Source organism: Mobula birostris, chromosome 1, assembly GCF_030028105.1.
Source record: "Mobula birostris isolate sMobBir1 chromosome 1, sMobBir1.hap1, whole genome shotgun sequence".
Taxonomy (NCBI): Eukaryota; Metazoa; Chordata; class Chondrichthyes; order Myliobatiformes; family Myliobatidae; genus Mobula; species Mobula birostris.
This window is the reverse complement of record NC_092370.1, coordinates 193,686,797-193,702,870: the sequence shown is the minus strand read 5'-3', so window position 1 is coordinate 193,702,870 and position 16,074 is coordinate 193,686,797.

Sequence of the window (16,074 nt, the reverse complement as noted above, 5' to 3'; positions counted from 1 at the left end):
CTGACATTGGATGAAGTGGGTAGTTTCAAAGCAGCTGCCCAACTTCATTGCTATTGATTGCAGATTTTGTTATGAAGACCAAAGTTCAAAGTAGATTTTAAACATAAGAGATTCTGTAGATGTTGGAATTCCAGAGCAACTCACACAAAATGCTGGAGGAGCTCAGCAGGTCAGGCAGTAGCTAAGGAAATGAATAAACAGTCAATATTTTGGGTTGAGACCATTCTTCAGGACTGGAAAGAAAGAGGGGAAGATGCCAGAATAAAAAGGAGGTGGGGAGAGGAAGGAGGACCAGCTAGAAGGTGATAGGAGAAACTAGGCGGGTGGTAAAGTAAATTTATTATCAAAGTATGTATATGTTTCCATATATTACATTGTGATTCATTTTCTTGCAGGCATTTTAAGGATAAAAGAAATACAATAGAGTTTAATGAAAAGCTACATAAACAAAGACTACATAAACAAAAATAGATTATTTATTTTATTAATTCATGGAATGTGGATAAACCTGTCAATGCCAGGTAAAACAATCGGAGCTACCTTCTTGAACTATTGTGACCCATGTGACTAAGCTTGAATTGTTTTTATTAGAACAAAGGTGGTGAAGAGATTTAATTAAGGTGTATAGATCAATGGGCGGCCAAAATAGATTCTTCCTGTCACTCTGCTTTTTGCCAGCATGGATGTCAATAAATAGGAAACAGATATTTAAGACACAAAATACTCCGCAGATGCCCGGGTCAAAGCAACACTCACAACACGCTGGAGGAACTCAGCTGGTCGGGCAGCATCCGTGGAAACGATCAGTCAAAGTTTCGGGCTGGAACCCTTCGTCAGGACTGAAGAAGGAAGGGGCAGAGGCCCTGCAAAGAAGGTGGGGGACGGTGGGAAGGAGAAGGCTGGTAGGTTCCAGGTGAAAAACCAGTAAGGGGAAAGATAAAGAGGTGGGGGAGGGGAAGCAGGGAGGTGATAGTCAGGAACGGTGAAGAAGGAATAGGGGAAAACACAATGGGTAGTAGAAGGAGGTGGAACCATGAGGGAGGTGATAGGCAGCTGGGCGAGGGGGCAGAGTGAAATAGGGATAGGGGAAGGGAGGGGGAGGGAACTACCGGAAGTTGGAGAATGCTATGTTCATACCAAGGGGCTGGAGACTACCTAGACAGTATATGAGGTGTTGGTCCTCCAACCTGAGCTTAGCCTCATCATGGCAGTAGAGGAGGCCATGTATGGACATATCCGAATGGGAATGGGAAGCAGAGTTGAAGTGGATGGCAACCGGGAGATCCCGTCTGTTGTGGTGGACGGAGTGGAGGTGCTCGACGAAGCGGTCCCCCAATCTGTGTCGGGTTTCACCGATGTAGAGGAGGCCGCACCGGGAGCACCGGATGCAATAGATCAGGGGTCCACAACCTTTTTTGCACCGTGGACCAGTTTGACAATATTCTTGCGCACCGGCCGACTGGGGGTTGTTGTTCAAGTAGGGTTAAACTCACCTCAGCATGTTAGGGTTGCCAACTTTCTCGCTCCCAATAAGGGACAAAAGTAGCAGTCAAATCCCGGGACAATTTACTCCAAGAAAGACTACTATGACCATGAAGCTTTGCGCGGGCACCTGTTTGCGCATGCGCGTACGTGTCGATTTTCCCCCCAACAAATCGGTTTTGCCTTCTTCTTCTCGACTATACTGTGCATACATTAATTCTACTTTATATAGGCTGTGTATTTATCATATCATTCCTGCTTTTACTATATGTTAGTGTTATTTATTTTTGGTGTTATGTGTTATTTGGTATGATTTGTTAGGTTATTTTTTGGGTCTGGGAACTCTCAAAAAGTTTTCCCATATAAATTAATGGTAATTGTTTCTTCGCTTTATGCCATTTCGTAAAGGTTTCATAGGAACGCTCTACCTTAGCGGGGGACAAGGGTGGTCCCGTATGGGACAAACCAATTTAGCCCTATATACGGGATGTCCCTGCAACTACAGGACAGTTGGCAACCCTATGTTCAAGTTCAACAGTGTGTGACAGCGAATGAGGAAAGGCGCAGCTGACTCATTCATATCGTTTCCTCACGGCCTGGTGGCGCATGCTCTGCGGCCCGGTACTGGTCCACGGACCGGTGGTTGGGGACCGCTGCAATAGATGACCCCAACAGACTCACAAGTGAAGTGTTGCCTCACCTGGAAGGACTGTTTGGGCCCCTGAATGGAGGGAAAAGGAAGTGTAGGGACAGGTGTAGCACTTATGCTTACAGGGATAAGTGCCAGGTGGGAGATCCGTGGGGAGGGACGTGTGGATCAGGGAGTTGTGGAGGGACATATCCCTGCGGAAAGCAGAGAGGGGTAGAGAGGGAAAGATGTACTTAGTGGTGGGGTCCTGTTGAAGGTGGCGGAAGTTGTGGAGGATAATGTGCTGGATCTGGAGGCTGGTGGGGTGGTAGGTGAGGACAAGGGGAACTCTGTCCCTGTTGTGGTGACAGGAGGATGGGGTGAGGGCCGAAGTACGGGAAATGGAGGAGATGCAGGTGAGGGCATCATTGATGACAGCAGAAGGGAAACCACGATCCTTGAAGAAAGGGGACATTTGAGATGTCCTGGAACGGAAAGCCTCATCCTCGGAGCAGATGCGGCGGAGACGGAGGATCTGGGAATAGGGAATGGCATTTTTGCATGTGGTGGTGTGAGAAGAGGAATAGTCGAGGTAGTTATGAGAGTCAGTGGGCTTGTAGAAGATGTCAGTTATCAGTCTGTCTCCAGAGACAGAGACCGAGAGATCGAGAAAGGGGAGAGAAGTGTCCGAGATAGACCAAGTCAATTTGAGGGCTGGGTGGAAGTTTGAAGTAAAGTCGATGAAATTGACGAGTTCAGCATGGGTGCAGGAAGCAGCACCAATGTAGTCGTCAATGTAGCCAAGGAAAAGTTGGGGAGCACAGAATTGGTTTGGAGCATAGACTGTTCCACATAACCAATGAAGAAGCAGGCATAGCTGCGGCCATGCGAGTGCCCATGGCTACACTCTTGGTCTGAAGAAAGTGGGAAGAACCAAAAGAGAAGTTATTAAGTGTGAGTACCAATTCCGCCAACCGGAGGAGAGTAGTGGTGGTGGAGAACTGGTGAGGTCTATTGTACAGAAAGTAGCGGAGGGCTTTGAGGCCTTCTTGATGGGGAATGGAGGTGTATAACGATTGGACATCCATAGTGAAAATGAAGCAGTCGGGACCGGGGAACTGGATATTTAAGACAATTGGTCAAAGTGGAGTTGAGTGTAAAAGTTGTGAAAGGGGTGATCCTAAATTTACTGCCTGAAAGAAGCAATGACTGGGGCATCATATTTAGATAATACTGAAGTAAATATAAAGTCACCCCCATTAGCCTTCCCTATAATTCAGTAAGATAATGACTAAGTCCCTTTCTGAAAATAATTAGCCTCACATCATCCTTCATTTTCATCTGGTCCAGTTTGAGATTACATTCATTAAAGTTTAAAAGAATGAACAGTAGTATTATTGAAATATATAAGCTTGGTAGAGGGCAAGATAGAGTAAAAGATGAGAGGATGGTTCTTCTCACAGTACAGTCCAGAACTGGAAGATATATCTCAAAATAATGAGGCAGTCCTTTTAGAAAGAATTTCTGTTCTCAGAAGGAGCCTTCAGAAGTCTTTGCCAGACAACTGCAGGACAGAGAGTTAGGTAGATTTCTGATGTTGGGAATTGTTGTTGTAAACACTTCTGTGCTGCAACTTTCTGCCAGCTTTTTTTCCAGTTGAACTTTGTTCAACCTTCCAAAGTAAATAACTTCATTTTCCCCATATAATACATTCCTTGCCAACTTTTGTATACTCAGTTGACCTATCGATATCTTTCTACAAACAGTTTGTATCCTCTTCCTAACTTAACTTCCCATCTACTGTATATTTGAGTCAAGCTCATACTTGGCTGCACACATTCACTTCCTTTATCCAGATCGTTCATGTATGTTGTGAACTGTGCTCTAGTGGCATTGAGCCAGTGGCTTGTCATTTGTCACCGTCTGGCAACATGAAGGTGACTCCCTTTGCTACCTTCCTGTTAGCCAATCCTCCACATATGATCTTCAGAACCATACCTAATTTATGGCTTACATTTTTATGAAGCACCCTATCAAAGTTCCAGAATAATACCAACATGAGGGAAGGACAAGATAGTGAACTACTTCGACTAAAAATATGAGGCACAATTTCCCTTCCATAATGCCATAGTGACTCATTTGATTACATAGAAACATAGAAAACCTACAGCACAATAAAGGCCATTTGACCCACAAAGTTGTGCTGAACATGTCCCTACCTTAGAAATTACTAAGCTTACCCATAGCCCTCTATTTTTCTAAGCTCCATGTACCTATCCAAAAGTCTCTTAAAAGACCCTGTTGTATCAGCCTCCACCACCGTTGCCGGCAGCCCATTCCACTCACTCACCACTCTCTGAGTAAAAAACTTACCTCTGACATCTCCTCTGTACCTGCTCCCCAGCACCTTAAACCTGTGTCCTCTAGTGGCAACCATTTCAGCCCTGGGAAAAAGCCAGGGAAAAAAAATTCATTATGACTTTCTGAATGTGCTGAGATTACTACTTCAATACATGAATTAAATTTGCTGGAACAATTGATGCTAGTCCAGTAGGCCTAGAGTTTCTTGCCTTTTGACTCCTTCTTTCATCCAAATAGGGGTTTCATGTCAGTCAGTTTTTATAATCCTATTGCGCTTCTCCAGAATCCATTGATTTTAGAAGAATTGTATCTAATGTATCACTATCTCAGCAGGTTCTTGGTAAACTAACAGATCCAGGACATTTATCAGTCTTCAACCCCATTATTTTGTATTTTTCTAGTGATAATTATGAAGTTTACTTCCACAATTTTATTTTTCATTTAAGTAAAGGCCAAGTCAAAGACACGATGGTCAAAGTTGAATTTGTAGCCAAGTTTGCGGAAATGCTAAGATAGGTGGAGGGGCAGATAGTGTTGAGGAAGTAGGGAATCTGCAGAAGGACAGACAGATTAGGAGAATAGGTAAAGTAGTGACAGATATAATATAATGTTGAGAAGTGTATGGTCATGCACTTTGATAGGAAGAGTAAAGGTATAGGCTATTTTCAGGGATGGAAAGGGGCTTAGGAGACCTCATGCAAGATTCTCTAAAGGTTAACTTGCAGTTGGGTCAGAGGTAAGGAAGACAAATGCAATGTGAGCAGTCGTTTTGTTAAGACTAGAATATAAAAACAAGGATGTAATGCTGAGGCTTTATATGGCATTGGTGAGACCACACTTGGAGTATTGAGAGCAGTTTTGGGCCCCTTATTTAAGAAGATATATTTTGCCATTGAAGAGAGTCCAGAGGAGGTTTACAAGAATGATTCCAAGAATGAAAGGTTTAATGTATCAGGAATGTTTAATAGCTCTGCGCCTGTACTCATTAGAAATTAGAAGAAGGAGAGTGAATCTCATTAAAACCTGTCAAAGATAGAGTGGATGTTGAAAGGGTGTTTCTTATAGTGTGGTAGTCTAGGACCAGATGACACAGTCTCAGAATAGTGGGGCGCTCCTTTAGAACAGAGACGAGGAGGAATTTCTTTAGGCAGAGAGTGGTGAATCTTTGGAATTCATTGCCATGAACAGCTGTAGAGGCCAAGTTATTGAGTATGTTTAAAGAAGAGGATGATACATTCTAGATTAGTCAGGGCATCAAAGATTAAGGAGAGAAGGCAGGAGAATGTGGCTGAGAGGGAGAATAGATCAGCCAATGATGGAATAGCAGAGCAGAAATGATGGGCCAACTGGCCTAATTCTACTCCTCTGCCCTACAGCCTTAAGCTGTTATGGAGGTTATTTTCATATACATATGTACCTGCATGCACAGGTGCAATGAAAAACTTGATTGCAGTAGCATGATGGTTATGTAGGTACCATTGACAAGGAAAATAGAAATTAAGTAATACTTAATACCTCTGGTATTTTCTTGCCTACAGTGCTTCCCAAACTTATTTTGTAAGAGGCTATATTGTCTGTTTTTATATTCTTCACTAGTTTTCCTTATTGTTTATTTTCTGATTCTTGGTTATTTTAAAATTGCCTTTGTTGGATTCTGTATTTATTTCAATATTCAGCTTTACTGTTAACTTTTGGTTCCTTTTAAATTTTCTCTTTCAGCTTAAGATTCTCTTTCGCTTTCTTGATTAGCCATTGTTGGTCTAGACCTCCCTTGGTATCATACTTTCTTCATGGGATTTCTCTTTACTGAATGTCATGAACTACCTCCTTAAATGTCTGACACTACCTGCCTTTCGTCGTCCCTGCTGAAATAATCGCCCAGACTATTCAAGTCAATTATATCGACATGTCAAAGTAATTCCCTTCATTTAAGTTAAATTCATTTGGTCCTGACCCAAATTTTTCTAATTCGAAACATTTCAGAATTCTGTCATATCATATCCATTAGCTCCATGTGGATCTTTAACTCTGTTGATATATATTGAATCTGTCTCATTACCCATTACCAACCAAGATATTCTGTTCCCTGGTTGGTTCCATAGCATACAGATCTAGGAAACTATTTCAAGAGCCCTGCTTCTACCTTAATTAGCCAATCTACCTGAAAATTACATTCCTTCATAAGCATTACACACCCCTGATATTTGCAGATTAATACTCTTTCCTATTGTGTGGCTACTGTTTCTGGATCTATACACAGCTGCAACCAGATCTTCATGATCTCAGTTTTTATCCTCCACTCATATGGACTCAATCTTCATTCACTACTTTCCTTAGTTTGTCATGTATTAACAGCTATCCCTCTACCTTTTCCTTCCTGAAAATCAGGTAGTCCTGAAACTGAAATAATCCTGAATGTTATGTTCTTATCTTTGATTCCCCTGTAACCATGTAACAGCCATCAGATCTTATGTAATAATCTCTATTAATGCATTATTTCATGTTTTATTATGTATATTTTGTGAATTAAGAAACAACACAATTAGGTTTACCTTGTTCCCATTTTTAGTCATCCTAGCTTTAATTTTGCTCTATGCCCTATTTGAATCTCATCCTCAATTTTGCATTCCACTGTTATTTCTTTTTTAAAAAAATAACATGAAGGTAAACGATCAGCAATATTATTAAACGGGTCTACATTTGTTTCTTTTTATCAAGGATCACTAATTTTCATCATCTCCTTGAGATTAAGAGGTAGAAGATGCAAAACAGAAACAAAGTGAACAGACAAGATAATATGATCTTAACACAAAAGCTGCAGATGACAAAATGTACCGATTATTTTAATTCTATTTGCACCATTGTTAGATCTGTAATGATGTAGTGTCTTATATTCCCAATTTATTTTGCAGCCTGGGCAGAGTGAGCCAGACACCTCCCTGTGCCATACATCAATAAATTCCATGAACAAAGTCTTTAGTTAGGTTGTCATCACATAACAAAATATTATATTAAAAGCACCTCAAAATTTGATGTGTTATCTGTAGAAGCAATAAATATTTTAGCAAATTACATTTATAGCAAACATATTGCAGCAATAACCTTAACACTTGAAGAATTTCTGCCCTAGAGTTTTGCATTATGTATAATCTGTGAAGGACGTGGACGGCAAATTCTGGACATTAAAGGGAGAATGCTCATTCATATTCTGAAGCACACTTTGTCATCAACACCAAGGGCATTCACTGTTACTGGAGCATCAGATTTCCATTGCACTGAAGTACTTTTTTAATCACACTGAATGTCAGGAAACAGATTTGATTAGAGTTTCTAAGCCAAAGTGGAAAAGTCACATCTGACTTCAAAGTTACATTATCATATGGCCATTGATGTTGAAATAAATTGTGCAGTTCTTCTGTTCCTCCTGTAATGATTAGGGTGTTACAGCTTGTAATCAGGTGTAAGTTAATGAATTGAAGCCAAAATGCTTTAAAATGTATAACTTTTGACATTCATTTAAAGCATATAGAAATGTGAAGTGCAGTTTCTTGTGTATGTATTACCATTTAATGATATTTTGCTTCTGCCACCCAAATTAAAACTTCTTCACAATTTTTTTCCTATCTTCAATCATGAGAATCATCAATCCTATCAAATGAAAAGTGTTGGCAATAGACAAGAAGGTAAAAAGTCAAAAGCTTTTATGAGAACAATAGCTAGATATAGATATAAATTAGTGTCATCAGCAAAAACATGTTTTATTCAGCACCTTTTGTCAATAGATTTTAACAGTTCCATTAGAATTCGAAGAATATCTGAAGTGGGAAAGATGAAGCCTTGGAACAGAAAGTCTAGTTGAGCTCACACTTAGAATAAGATGTCAAAGTTCAACACTCACAGCAGATATAATTGGCTGGAGGATCATTAAGGAACTATTCTCTACTGGTGATCATTAGAGAAATTACAATGCATTTTGATGTATAGAAATTGGCCTAAATCACTCACCTACAAAGAAAGAAGTGGAGTTAAATTTCAGGTCAAAGATTCTTGATTGGAACTGTGAAACTGAAAAAAAAATCAACTTAGCTTTAAGTTGCAGAGAGAATGGTGTGTTGGATAGGATCAAATGACTGCTATGCAGGAAGCTTTTATATTCTCCCCATAACTGTGTGAGTTTCCTGCAGTTGCTTTGGTTTTCTCCCACATTCCAGAAACATATCTGGGTTCGGGTTAGTAAGTTGTGGGTAGCAAACTTGGCGCCAGAATTGTGGCGACATTTGCAGGCTGCCTCCGGCACAGTCTCAGACTATGTTGGTAGCTAATGCAAAATAACACATCTCGCTATATGTTTCGATGTCCATGTGACAAATGAAACTAATCTTTACCTTTTGCCAAGTGTACCAAGGTGATTCTACTGTTAATGGTATCATTTGGTTGAATGATAATGAGGGCAGGTAGAGAGGAAAAATAACAAACTAAAGGACATGTGAAGTACGGGCATGAAGTTGCTGAAACCAAAGAGATAATACTACAAATGTCCAATGGTCCAGACAGGGTCCGTGAAGAATCAAAGCTGTGTTAATATCACACAACCTTACAACATTAAGGATGTGCACCAAAGGCTACAACATACTCCAATGAAAGAAAAAGTTCTGTTCCTCGTTTAAGTTACACATTAGCACTCTGCAAGGGGCAACAGACAGATAGTCTGAAATGAGAAAGCAATGGAGAATTAAAATGTCAATGGAAAGGTAGAGCTCTCCCTGCATATCAAATGGAAGTATTCTGCAAAGTGTTCATTCAAACTGGTGACCAGTGTGGTAAACTGGGTTGCCAGTTAAGTACTTTACCCCGAAAGGTATTGAACTTCTGGGTTACTGGAGCTGCACTTACTGAGGCAAATGGAAATTATTTCATCACTCTCCTAATCAAGGTCTTTCGGTTGAAAGGACTTTGGAATGTCAGGGGGTGACTCATTCATTATAATGTATTTAGCCTCTGACCTGATATTGTGGTAAAAAGTATTTTCATGACTGGGTTTATTAAATTTCTCAATAAAAACACTCAGGATGTTGAAGTTGATGCCATTAATTGTCAGAGTAGTTTACTAGAATTTCTCAAGTGTAAACTTGAAAGACTGAAATGTCTGTAAGACTGTGCTGGACCAATAGAACCTTCAGAAATCCATAAACACTGGCCAGTCCACGATATGTTCAGCACATCCTTCCATCCAGTCCAACTGCATGATGCATTGTTTCAGGAAACCTAGGAGATCCTGGACAAACCATTCTCTCCTATTCTCTGGGAGAAGTTATAGGGAATGGAACTGGAGCTGGTTAAGAGGGGAGCCAGAGTGGGGAATGGACAAAGAGATTACTAGAAGTTAGATTAATTGACATTCATACTGCCTGGAGGCTAAACAGATAGAATATGATGTGTTGCTCCTCTAATTTGAGGGTGGCCATTGATTGTCAAGAGTAGTTTGCTAGACTTTCTCTTAAGTGTAAACACAATTGTAGAGGAGACCAAGGGCCATCATGACAGATTGGGAATAGGAAGTAGAATTAAAATGGGTGTCCATCATTCCTTTAGTGGCAGGCTTAAGTAAAGCACTTTTCTCCAGTACTGTAAGCTTCTGAACTAATCAATTCTCACATGCCTCCTGCGCAGTAGTGCTGCCATATTCTCAGACCCTTTCTATCTCTATCTCTATTTCTATTCTATTATCCAGGTATATTCAACTATAATTTTTAATTCTATCTCTCTCAGGTATTCTGGTACTATAATTTTAGCATCAATGCACTCACGACTACAGTTTGCACTACAATCTTTGCCTTGATCAATTGTTTGGTACTCATCATTACATTTGTGGTATTTATTCTTATTATTATCCGTGTGCTCTTTACTCTGCAAGCTTCGTGAGAGCAAGAAATTTCACTGCACTCAAGTATATGACAATAAACTAATCTAATCTGATCATACTCTTGATTTGTGCCTTTCAGATGGTGAAAAACCTTGTGGCTTCACACACTGCAGGACATCCATCTTTTGACCTGGTATGGTAATGACAGTGGCTGGTTCTGATGAGTTTCTGATATAGAGATTAATAATGCAGTACCTCACATCACATATAGAGATAAAATACTGTACTAATATTCTTAACACAGGAAAGTAAGCTCTAAACGTCTGAAGCCCTCACACTAGTCTGGTAGATGCCAGAATTTGGAGCAACAACAGTTTATGACAACTACAGGACTATAACAATTGCAGGCCTGGAACAAACAATCTATGTTGTTCAAAGTCCAAATAAGTATATTATTAAAGTACCTATAAGTTACCATATACTACCTTGAGATTCTTTTTTTTTAAAGGATTGACAGTAGAAGAGAGGAATACAAAGAAAAATGACGCCCAAAGATTGACAAACACCAATATGCAAAATAAGACAAACTGTACATAAACAGGCAGACTGAAAAATAATAATTAGAGCATGAGTTCTCTAGTTCTTGAAAGTGAGTCCATAGGTTGTGGAATCAGTACTGAGTTGAGATGAGTGAAGTTATCCATGCTGGTTCAGGAGCTTAATGGTTGAACTGCTCCTGGACCTGGTGGCATGGGGCCCAAGGCTACAATACCTCCTTCCCATTGGCAGGAATGAGAAGAGAGCATGACCTGTATTGTGTATTTAATATTTCAGTAATATTTGAGTCATACTGTAAATATATTGTTTAATTAAACATTCTTAGTTTGTTTAAATAATTCATAATGGCTTATATGTAAAAGTACCTGAATTTCATGACAAAACTTAACAGGGTTCCTGATGCTAGATGCTTCTTTCCTTTGGCAATGCTCCTTGTAGATACACTCAATGTGGGGTCAGCTTTTAATGTGATGAACTGCACTGTGTCCCCTAGTAGGCTGTTCTATCCCTGGGCATTGGCATTTCCATACCAGTCCTTGGTGCAACCAGTTAGGATACTCCACTTTGCATCTAAAGAAATTTGTCAAAGGTTTAGATGACAAAGTTCTACAGGACTAGGCAGGATTTTGACTATAAATTTTGAAAATTTCTTGACCCCTTCACAGTTTCTGCTTGAATCATTGAGTTCCTCCAACAAATTGTTTGGTGCAGTAAAAAAAAATCTTTTACTCTAATTAGTAGCTTTTGAAGCATAATTTTTAATATAAATAAATTAACAAATGAGGGATTTTAAATTGCATTTATTACACTGGGCTGCATTGTACTAAAGGCAGTGTGCTATCCAAAGCTGGCATCAGGTCATTCGACCACATCTAAAAGGCACAAATCACGACTGTAATGGAATATTCTACAATGAACACCTCAAGCAGCAGGCAGACCTCAGCTAGAACAGTGCAGGCTTCCTCTCCAGACAGACTTTAACAGGAAGCACAGCAGGGGGTTGTGGAGCTTTTCCAGGTACTGTTTGGCTTTTGTTTGATTTCAAATGCCTCCACTAGACGGAGGCTCATAAAGCTATTAAAAACATGGTGATTTAAGTACATAAGCAATACAAAAATAGCTAACAAAAATTAATAACATTAAACTGATGTCAGTCAACTGACAAGAGCATCTAAATATCACTAATTCCCCGGGCTGAGAATGCTTACGTGAATGAATGTGGACTCAGCTCCTGTGCCAGGACTGGCAAGACTGCAGCATAATACTTGATGGGGCCTCTGCTGTGGGACTTCTTCTTAAACCAGCAGCTAGTGTCAGCAGGACCCAGTCCAATGCTTCAGTCTCCCATGAGTGTGCCACTTTTGTTGGGATTACTAAATAGCATCAGTGATTGGTTGTTTATAATGTGATGAAATGCTACTGCAGATCTCCCAGTACCTCTCTGTATCCCCTGATGGCTTCACTGACAGCTGAGCTGAGACCAGAAAACCAGTTATGTGTACATAATTGGAAGCTGTTGGCCACAGAGCTCTCCTTCTACAAAGAATCATCAACTCTTCCCTCGTAGGCCTGACCCACGTTATTATCACACCTATCTGTAAATCAGAATCACCACGCTAAGATGTCAGTCAACAGGATTGCTTGGAATGCAGTAGAATAACTCAGTGTATTGATCTGTGCCAGTTACATTCTTTGGCTGTTCACTCTGCATTAGAACCAAGGGAACAGCCAAGGACTTTGAAAACTGTACAGGTTGTTGCCATTTCCCAAGCTGTGAAGGTCTGTCAGATTGCAATGCAGATTATTATCAGTTAGTGGAAACTAGTAACTGATCTCACCCCTGTCAGCTGATAGGACTGGAATAAGGTATCCATTTTCTTTTACGGCAAGTTTCTGCAGCCACAAGATGGACAAAGTAGATGCCAGGAGCACTGCTGTGTGCACAGATGTTTTCAGTAAATTTTAAACTCGTCATTGCTCTTTGCAAATGTTTTTCAAATCCTTACAGCATGACAATATCAGAAATTAGTATGTGGTTGTACAAACTTCCTGCAGCCACAGCCCTGCTATCCGTGAAGCTTCCCCTTGTTTTGCGATTTTCTTACAGAATTCCATGAGGATAAACTCTCATTTATGGAATCCTGCATTTAGAAAAATATATTATATTTCGATATTGTTCAAAATAGTTTACTATTCAGTCTTAGGCAATTGTTTTATGGTGTTTATAATAGATTATAGAGTAAACTATCTTGAATTCAATATCCTATAATGTTGAATCAACTTGTTTTGAAAGACAGACTCAACTAGGCAGCTAACTCAAGCTGACAGTCAGTTCAAATCATTCATATTCCTCTCCCACCCATTTCACCTTGTTCTCAACATTTCTGAGAAGTGCTTTCTCAATTTCACCAATTATCTGCCAAAATGTGAGTTGGATTTCAGATCCTTGTTCATGCAGGGCAGTGGAATTGAGGCACAGCACAGTAGAATATCAATTAGTGTGACACTATTACAGCTTGGGCTATTGGGGTGCGGAATTTAATCCTGGTGTCCTCTGTGGAGTCTGTACATCCTCCCTGTGGAATGTGCAGGTTTACTTCCTCAGTCCAAAGACGTACCATTTATGTTAATCAGTCACTAAATTGTCCCATAATCGGATTAGGGTTAAATCGAGGTCGTCCGGGGTTTCCGGGTGGTGTGACTCGAAGGGCTATCCACGCTGTACCTTGAAACTAAAAAAAAGTAAATAACATAAAATAAAATACATCATGCTCAGTACTTTTTTTCTCTTGAAATTAGTGTTTTCTGGTGTACAAAGTAATTACCGACTGCAGCATTGATGTCCATCAGTTTATCCCCCAAAAATTTGCAGATTTGGCCAAGGACACTTTCGTTAAAATATCAGTATGTTTTCTTTTCTGGAGTTATGCAGCAAAACAGGGCCCACATCGAACTAAATGCATATCATCCATTTTAGTGGACTGGCACACACTTAGCCGTGCAGAAATCATGGTTGATTGGAGTACCATGCAGATGCAACGGAAGTTTTCCCGGTGCAGGTCTGGCAAAGTGTTTTAAAATGCAGGAACTTTTTTGACCGAAATCCTTGATTGGAGTACTGCACAGAACCAATAGAAGTGTTTCCGTGTAGGTCCAATGGAGTGCTTTAAAAGCCCAGTCTCTAAAAGCGAGGTATCGCCTAGTGGAGCAGTTATTGTTGGAGTGGTCATCGTAGGAGTAGTCTGAGGCAGAGCAGAAAGGCTTTGCCTCAACAAGTCTTCGGCGAGAACAGGTAGAGGCAAGGTAAGTAGGTAAGTTCATTCCTTATTTGTTATTTAAATCTTGAGAGAATAGGGGTAGGTCTCCAGAGCTAGTATTCTCTTCTGGGTGTCAGATATGGGATTTCTAGGAGACTTCCAGCTTCCCTGATGGCCATATCTGAACCAGGTGCATTAAGAAACCGTGTTAGGGAACTGGAGCTGCAGCTCGATGACTATCAGAAGAGGGAAAGGAGAACATCAGATAGCGGACAGCACTGCTGCAACCATCCTCCTCAACAATAAGTACTCCATTTTGACTACTGTTGCGGGGGAGGGGAACATCCTACCTGGGGAAGCAACAGTGGAGCAGCGGCCACGTCTCTGACACTGAGTCTGGCCCTGTGGCTCAGAAGGGCAGGGAACTGAAGAGGATGGCTGTAGTAATAGGGGACTCTTTAGTCAGGGGGACAGATAAGATGATTCTGCAGATGCGAAAAAGAAACATGGATTCTAGCTTGCTTGCCAGGGTCCGAGATAGAAACATAGAAACATAGAAAATAGGTGCAGGAGTAGGCCATTCGGCCCTTCGAGCCTGCACCGCCATTTATTATGATCATGGCTGATCATCCAACTCAGAACACCGCCCAGCCTTCCCTCCATACCCCCTGATCCCCATAGCCACAAGGGCCATATCTAACTCCCTCTTAAATATAGCCAATGAACTGGCCTCAACTGTTTCCTGTGGCAGAGAATTCCACAGATTCACCACCCTCTGCGTGAAGAAGTTTTTCCTAATCTCGGTCCTAAAAGGCTTCCCCTCTATCCTCAAACTGTGGCCCCTCGTTCTGGACTTCCCCAACATCGGGAACAATCTTCCTGCATCTAGCCTGTCCAATCCCTTTAGGATCTTATACGTTTCAATCAGATCCCCCCCTCAATCTTCTAAATTCCAACGAGTACAAGCCCAGTTCATCCAGTCTTTCTTCATATGAAAGTCCTGCCATCCCAGGAATCAATCTGGTGAACCTTCTTTGTACTCCCTCTATGGCAAGGATGTCTTTCCTCAGATTAGGGGACCAAAACTGCACACAATACTCCAGGTGTGGTCTCACCAAGGCCTTGTACAACTGCAGTAGTACCTCCCTGCTCCTGTACTCAAATCCTCTCGCTATAAATGCCAGCATACCATTCGCCTTTTTCACCGCCTGCTGTACCTGCATGCCCACTTTCAATGACTGGTGTATAATGACACCCAGGTCTCATTGCACCTCCCCTTTTCCTAATCGGCCACCATTCAGATAATAATCTGTTTTCCTATTTTTGCCACCAAAGTGGATAACTTCACATTTATCTACATTAAATTGCATCTGCCATGAATTTGCCCACTCATCCAACCTATCCAAGTCACCCTGCATCCTCTTAGCATCCTCCTCACAGCTAACACTGCCACCCAGCTTCGTGTCATCCGCAAACTTGGAGATGCTGCATTTAATTCCCTCATCCAAGTCATTAATATATATTGTAAACAACTGGGGTCCCAGCGCTGAGCCTTGCAGTACCCCACTAGTCAACGCTTGCCATTCTGAAAAGGTCCCGTTTATTCCCACTCTTTGCTTTCTGTCTGCTAATCAACTCTCCACCCACACCAATACCTTACCCCCAATACCGTGTGCTTTAAGTTTGCACACTAATCTCCTGTGTGGGACCTTGTCAAAAGCCTTCTGAAAATCCAAATATACCACATCCACTGGTTCTCCCCTATCCACTCTACTAGTTACATCCTCAAAAAATTCTATGAGATTCGTCAGACATGATTTTCCTTTCACAAATCCATGCTGACTTTGTCCGATCATTTCACCGCTTTCCAAATGTGCTGTTATCACATCCTTGATAACTGACTCCAGCAGTTTCCCCACCACCGA